At 39.4% G+C, this 8,074-nt stretch overlaps 1 pseudogene; it reads left to right on the plus strand.

Moving 5' to 3' along the window:
• The first annotated feature begins 6,653 nt into the window (after nt 1-6,653).
• Nucleotides 6,654-7,652, plus strand: Gm49186 (annotated as a pseudogene).
• Nucleotides 7,653-8,074: the final 422 nt, after the last annotated feature.

Consider the following 8,074-nt stretch of genomic DNA (forward strand, 5'->3'; position numbering starts at 1 on the left):
GCCAGGATCTACCTGTCCTTGAACACATAACCCTGACACAGCACTGAGAGGACCATGACAACCAGTCAAATGAAGCATTAAAACCTAGAGTTCTCCATGCTAGATAAGCTCCAAGTGTTTGGCCAATGAGCTGTCCTTCTTGGGCATCCCTTCCTGAAAAAGGTGTTTTATCCTTGGTTGACCCTAAGTAAGATTCCCTTTCAGGTCCTCCATAAATAATGCAATTTGGACAAGCAAGGATCCTCTCCTTCATCAAAGATCACTGGGAATGGGGGTTTATTACCAGAAGACGGCCATCTCTCTTTCAGCCCCTCCAGTACTCTTGGCACTCACTTGAGACCAAACAGGAGTCTTCTCTGGCTCTGTATCACCTCTCCCTTTTCTGCCTGTTCAGTAGGGAAATAAAGAACGCATAGACTACCATGCTCAATGGATGTGGTCCCAATGGTGTCTGGGTACGTATGAGGTTGAGAAACGCATCATCCAGCCCAGACCCTATTGTCTCTCACTCGGGGAAACAAGCGCTGGGATCCCCTATCTTGGACTTAATTTTGCCTTCCTTGAGCCATATGCAGGCAGCGCTCATCATTACAGTGTGAAGCAAACACAAAGCCAGACAGACAGTAACATAGCAAAGCTAAAAAAGAGGAAACCAAATGAAACTTGACGGGAAATGAGAAGCAAATCACCCCATGAAAACAACAAACAGAAGAACAAAAACACCATCAATTATCAATAGGAATCACTCAGGTTACCTATAATAGGCATACTTGGAAATCCAAAGTATATAATGTGGTCTTAGACATGTTGAAGAACATGCTAGTCACCCCATGCTGTTAGTCAATATGTTCTTCAGCTTCTTGTTGCTATGAAATAAATTAAAAGGTAAATAATTTATTTTGACTCAGTTTCAGAAATTATAGTCCATGGATCCACTGAATTTTGGTATCTTGTGAGAAAGAACATCATTGTAGCCAGGAAATAGAAAGTAACAAAGGATTTGTCCAGGAGAAAGATGGTATTTAAGAACATTTCATCAGTGACATTTTCCAATTTCAGAGAACCTTGAGAAGTGCCAATGACATACCAAATTCTGAAATTTTTGGCTGATAAATTCCTTGGTAAAGGAAGACCATTCCTGATTTATTTCTCTTGTGATTTCTAGTGCTGTGATGAAATACATTGTCCAAAGCAAACTGGGGAAAAAACAGAACCTGGGAACAGGAACTAACATAGAGGCCATGGAGGGTACTGCTTACTGTTTTGATCATCATGGCTTGCTCAGTCTGCTTTCTTATAGAACCCATGACCATCAGCTCAGGGGTCATACCACCCACCAAGAGCTCCCCACAACATCAGTCACTAATTAACCAAATGACTTCCAGGCTTGCCTACACACTTATCTTCTGAAAGAATATTCTTAATGGATGATTCCTCCTCTCAGAAGACTGTAGCATGAGCCAAGTTGACATGAAACTATCCAGCATTCTCTTCTTACAAGTCATGAAAGAAGAGAGGCATAGCTTTATGTCAACCATAGCAACCTGAGGAGTTATGCTGACACTTTCAGGACCTGTCATGCAGGCCCAGTCATGATTGATGGCAATGAAGTTGAAAAGGATTTTTAGACTACCTGATAAAATACAGGAGAGTTGAAATTTAATTGAATTAGTAATATTTCCTTTTATTAAAATATTCTTCTCATATAATATATACTGATTATACTTTTACCTACCTCTACTTGTCTCCAGTCCTCCCACCTCCCTTCCCATGAAGTTTCAGTCCCTTTCTCTCTCATACGAAGACAAACATGTCTCAAAGACATGATAATAACTATAAATAAAATAAAATATAAGTTAAAACAAAACACATACTTTAATATTTGACAAGAAAAACAAAACAGAAAAAAATCCCAAGAGAAGGCACAAAAATCAGTGACCACTTGATCTCACACACAAAAATTGGAAGCTATAGTATGTATATAATATGATATACTATATAGAATTTCATGTATATAGATATAGATAGATATAGTTAAATATAGATAGAGATAGATATAGAATGTACATGTAGATTGTAGACATAGATATAGATATAGTGAGATATATGCACAAATGACTTGGTGCAAGCACTGTTTACACTGCCTCAGTTTTTGTGAGTTCATGTGAGATGTAATTGTGTTAATCTAGAAGACATTGTTTTCTTGGGATCATCCAGCATCTCTGGTTCATACACTCTTTCCGCTTCCTTTCCTTAGGAGCTTTCTGAGCACTTAGGCAATGAATTTAACATAGGTTTAAGTGTGAGTGTTAAGAGAAAGAAATACACTTAAAAAAGCCACATTCAAATGATTTATTCCATCAATTGTGTTGGTATTGGAATTATCTACCATTTTGGTTGTTCTCAAGTTACATCTCAAATGGTTAATAAATGGTCTGTTTCTTAAAATCTTTTCACTTGTGCTCCCCCAGTCAATAAGTTAGTCAAATGTGGTGGCTCTAGGGGTATTTTAAGTGGAATTACAAACATGTAAAGTGAAATCAGGGCCTAGATGCCCCTCAACAGAGGAATGGATACAGAAAATGTGGTACATCTACACAATGGAGTACTACTCAGCTATTAAAAAAAATGAATTTATGAAATTCCTAGGCAAATGGATGGACCTGGAGGGTATCATTCTGAGTGAAGTAACCCAATCACAAAGGAACTCGCACAATATATACTCACTGATAAGTGGATAATAGCCCAGAAACTTAGGATACCCAAGATATAAGATACAACTTGCCAAACGCATGAAATTCAAGAAGAACGAAGACCAAAGTGTGGACACTTTACCCTTTCTTAGAAATGGGAACAAAACACCCATAGAAGGAGTTACAGAGACAAAATTTGGAGCTGTGACGAAAGGATGGACCATCTAGTGACTGCCATATGCAGGGATCCATCCCATAATCAGCTTCCAAATGCTGACACCATTGCATACACTAGCAAGATTTCGCTGAAAGGACCCAGTTATAGCTGTCTCTTGTGAGACTATGCCGGTGCCTAGCAAACACAGAAGTGGATGATCACAGTCAGCTATTGGATGGGTCACACGGCCCCTAATGGAGGAGCTAGAGAAATTACCCAAGGAGCTATAGGGAACTGCAACCCTATAGGTGGAACAACAATATGAACTAACCAGTACCCCGGAGCTCTTGTCTTTAGCTGCATATGTATCAAAAGATGGCCTACTCGGCCATCACTGCAAAGAGAGGCCCATTGGACTTGCAAACTTTATATGCCCCAGTACAGGGGAACGCCAGGGCCAAAAAGGGGGAGTGGGTGGGTAGGGGAGTGGGGGTGGGTATGGGGGACCTTTGGGATAGCATTGAAAATGTAAATGAGGAAAGTACCTAATTTAAAAAAAAAAAAAAAACTAATCTGAAAAAAAAAAAGCTAGAAAACATACCAGAACAAACTAGATTTCATTTTTTAATAGAACACTGAAATTATTAAAGAAGCCTTGGTGTGATGTGGAAGTCAGTCTTATTTGTGTTTTAAGCAAACAAATCTGTGCTTGTTATTCATAAGGATTATTTAAGCATTCAAATATTTTACCGCACAATGTATATATTTCTCTGAAACATTTTTTGCCCTTTTAACAGTGATCCTGTGTCAATCTACCTTACATAGATTTTCAGAAAGACAGGACCAAGCAATGGTAGCATTAATAGCTTTATAATAATGTGATGAAATATTAAATAATAATAATAAAATACCTTTTATTAATCATTTTATTTATTTACATTTCAAATGATATCCCTCTTTACAGCTACCCTTCCACAAGCCCCGCCTCCCATCCCTCTTCTCCCCACTCTTTTTTGCCTATATGAGGGTGCTCTTCCATCCACTCACCCATTCCTGCCTCACAGCTATAATATCCCCCTACACTGGGGCATCAAGCCTCCAAAGGACAAAGAGACTCCCCTCATGTTGTCAAATAAGGCCATCCTCTGCTACTTATGTATCTGGAGCCATGGCTCCCTCCATGTATACTTTTTGGTTGTTGCTTTAATTCCTGGGAGCACTGTGTGCTCAAGTTAGCTGAAAATGTTCTTCTTATGTGGTTGCAATCCCCTTCAGCTCCTCCAGTCTTTCCCTCAGTTCTTCCATTGGGGTCCCAGGGCTCAGTCCAATGGTTGGCTATTAGTATCTGCATCTGTTTTGGTCAGGTGTTGGCAGACCCTCTCAGGAAACAGCCATACCAAGCTCCTGTCAGCAAGTGCTTCTTGGCATCAGCAATAGTGTGAGGATGTGGGATGGATCCCTAGGTAGAATGGTCTCTGGATAGCTTTCTTTCAGTCTCTCTTCTATTATTTTGTCCCTATCTTTCCTTTCAACAAGACAATTTCTGGGTTAAAAATTTTGAAATGTGTGAGTGATGTAGATGCTTCACTCCTACATAGAATAGTGAACAAAACAATCACAGGAGGAAGACAGAGGAAGGGACCTGGGAGGGAGAGAGAGGAGGGAGGGAAAAAGTGGGCAGGAGCAGGTATTAGAAAAACAGGAGAGGGTCAGGCAATAGAATAGAAACATCTAACAGTGAGGGATGGGGAGCTGGAGGTAGCCACTAGAAAATCCTGGATTCCAGGGAAATGAGACCCTCCCAGGACTCAACATTGGTGACTTTAGCTAAAATACTCAACGAAGGGGATATAAAACCTGTAAAGACCACCCACAGTAGAAAGTACTTCTTTCAAACATACTAACAACTGCACAGTACAGTATATTGAACTATTGTAATATAAATAGTATAATAAATGAATATAACTTAAATAGTTATATTTAATTATTTTATGTTTTACTATCCCCATATGCCTAAAGGGAACCATGTAGCATAGCTATAGACATCTAACATTCTCTCTCAGACAAATTTGATTATTTGTTTGTCATGTGGCTGACCTCCATGGTTATTTAATTAAATTAGTGTGAATGTTCTACATTCTACTTTCTCTCTCCATGTAGCTGTTGACATTCAGAACCTGTCTGCCATGAGGTTTGTCTTCAAAACTCCAACAAATTGTCCCAAGGCATGAAAGAGTAAAAGAAAAGAAATTCTGTGGGGCATTGGGCTATGCAAAGACTGTCTGGTTTCCAGTTGAGTTGATAGTTGAATCCCAGGATCCGATGGTGATAATCCACCTACATGTAATGGCAGGTGTTCCCTCCTATCTCCTGGACTCAAGGCTCCTGTTGAAGTTACTGCCCCCACAGTCCCCAAAGCCCCCACAGCCCCCTCAGGAGAAGCATGGCTAGTAGTCACATAGACAATATCCCAAGCTTCTGACCTTCAGGCTAAACTTGTCCCCATTTACCTAGCAACAGTAAAGATAACAGCCTACCAGAAGAGGGGCTGCTTGGCCCCTCCTCACTCTCTTACTCTCTCCTCTCACTCTTTTACTCCTCTTGCTCTCCTCTCCTCTCCCTCTCTTACATTCTCTCTCTCTCTCCTCTCACTCTCTCCCTCTTACACTCTAGCCTTTCTTCTCTCTCTCTATCCTTTCCCCCTCCTCTCCTCTTGGCCATGGCTGGTCTCTCTCTCTCTCTCTCTCTCTCTCTCTCTCTCTCTCTCTCTCTCTCTCTCTTTCTACCTTTTCTCTTTCTACAATAAAGCTCTAAAACCATAGATTGTCTCTATTCATCAAGGCCTGCTGTGCTTACTCTCACCTGCATGGGAACCGCTCTTACTCAGCCATCACTCCCATAATCCTGACGCCCTGGGGACCCTGGTTTCAGGGGTTTCCCTTTGTTTACCCCCCTCCCCCGTTGAATGGGGTCTGTGGCTTAGATACCTACCTGGAGCTGAGTGGAAAGTGTCTAGCAGCCCTCTTGCATCTGCCTGCCAAGAGTATAGGAAGATCTCTGGCCAGGTGCAGGCTATCCTTCCTCCCTCTCCTTCCCCTTACCCCCATTAGTTCCCACACAATTCCAAAATAATTATGAAGAATAAAAGTAAAGGGTATAAAAATCTAGATATTAATAATCACTATAAAATGATAGCAGAAATCTCAAGAAAAATTAATAGGGCAAGACATATAATACCCAAAGTCTAATATACTGTCTTTGATTCAAATAGGTTCATGATGATTGTATTTTAGTGTATATATTCACCTATAAATATATATATAATATACACAAAATATATTATATATACATATACCCTGCTTTTAGTTTACAATATAAAACAATATGTTATAGTTCATTTCAAGCCTTTTAAGTCTAAAATGAGAGCCCCTGTGATTTCTTTCCAGAACCCATACAGGTAGAACATAGCCAAATGAAATGAATTAAAGTAAGCTATTGGGACAAAGTCAGGGACTGTGTAATGCAGAAAAACTCTACTCACATGTTATTAGCAACCTTGTGGTGTTTGTTTGTTTCTTTCTTTGTTTGCTTTTTCTTTTATTAGTAAGGAGGCATAAAAGGCAGACAAAACATTAATGGGAGCCTCAAAATTTTTTAAGCACTTGAAGCATGATAAACTCTTCTAAAATTATTCATACAGCAAATAACTATAGTTTGCCATTTCTGTCATCTTCACCTATACTTAACTTTAAACTTTATAAAAAATCTTTAAAGTCACAATCTTTATTGAAGAACAAGTAAACATGGCATCCTATGTATATGCAGCACTTGGTATCTACTGCATCTGCAGATGTAGTAGTCCATTTGAGTTTTGACTTTGTCACAGCCTTAGACAAATTTTTAGTTAGTGTACATTCAATTATGCCAGATGCTGATCTTAGCATGCTTAGATGTTGCATACTTGTTCTTGACAGTCATGTGCGTTGTAAGGCCATGGTCCATCATGACTCTATTCTTAGCCAGGTGCTGCATAATAGGAAGGTGGGATTCTTTAACGTAGGATAAGTACTACTGCAGAGTTGGTGTCCATTCACTGTTGTCAAGAATTTTCAGTGCTAAGCAAAAAGCCCCAGCTGCATTTTGAGAAGGAGCAAAATGTACCAAGCCAGTGGAAATATCTGGATGTGTACCTGTAGAAGAAGATCGGTGTCAGGTTTTCTCTGATGTAATTCTCCCAGTGAGTGATGTAGATGCAGATGATGGAGATGATCCAAACCAGTGTAGTAAAATGTGAAAGATATCTATGCTTATCTTATACAACTGGAGGAAGAGCAGTCAGACCAAAATACCTACTGGGTTGTGAAGTCACTGGAAACATGAGAGCCATCCTAATTGACTAGCTAATACAGATTCAGATGAAATTTTAGGCTCCTGCAGGAGACCATGTACCTGACAGTCTCCATTATTGATCGGTTCATACAGAACAGCTGTGTGCTTGAGAAGATGCTGTAGCTGGTTGGTGTAACTGCCATGTTTATTACAATCAAATATGAGATGTACCCTCCAGAAATAGCTGACTTTGCTTTTGTGACTTTTGTGACACTTACACTAAGCATCAGATCAGACAGATGGAGATGAAGATTCTGAGAGTTCTGAACTTCTGTCTGAGTTGCCTTCTGCCTCTGTATGTCCTCTGTAGTGCATCTAAAATTGGAGAGGTTGAAGGTGAGCAGCATCCTTTGGCCAAATACCTCATGGAGCTCACTATGCTGGACTACAACATGGTACATTTTGCTCCTTAAACTTTATAAATTATCTCTAATTCAGATGATTATATTGAAAAAAAGAACTTAATTGTATTAGCTGAGAAAATTTTACATATTTCTGCTTCATTCTACATTTGGTGGCATTGAATTACTAAATCCAGTTGCATACAACAACTTAGAAAACAACTTAGAAATGGCTTTTATAGAACAGTGGTTATGAAACATAGGTCATCACACACAAACAAAGCCTAACTTTGGTCTCTTGAAGTAATCATCCCAAGAGGATCACATAATATATTCATAAGTAATTCACATTAATTTAAAGGAGTCCTTTGATCCCATCAAACTGAAAGTGAAGGACTTAAGATGCTGTACTCTTACCTTAGTTTTATGAGTAGAATTCACAGACCCAAGTTCATTATGGTTTGATTAATTATGCTAAATTCTACTTAAGCTGC

This window comes from Mus musculus, chromosome 15, assembly GCF_000001635.26.
Source record: "Mus musculus strain C57BL/6J chromosome 15, GRCm38.p6 C57BL/6J".
NCBI classification, from domain to species: Eukaryota; Metazoa; Chordata; class Mammalia; order Rodentia; family Muridae; genus Mus; species Mus musculus.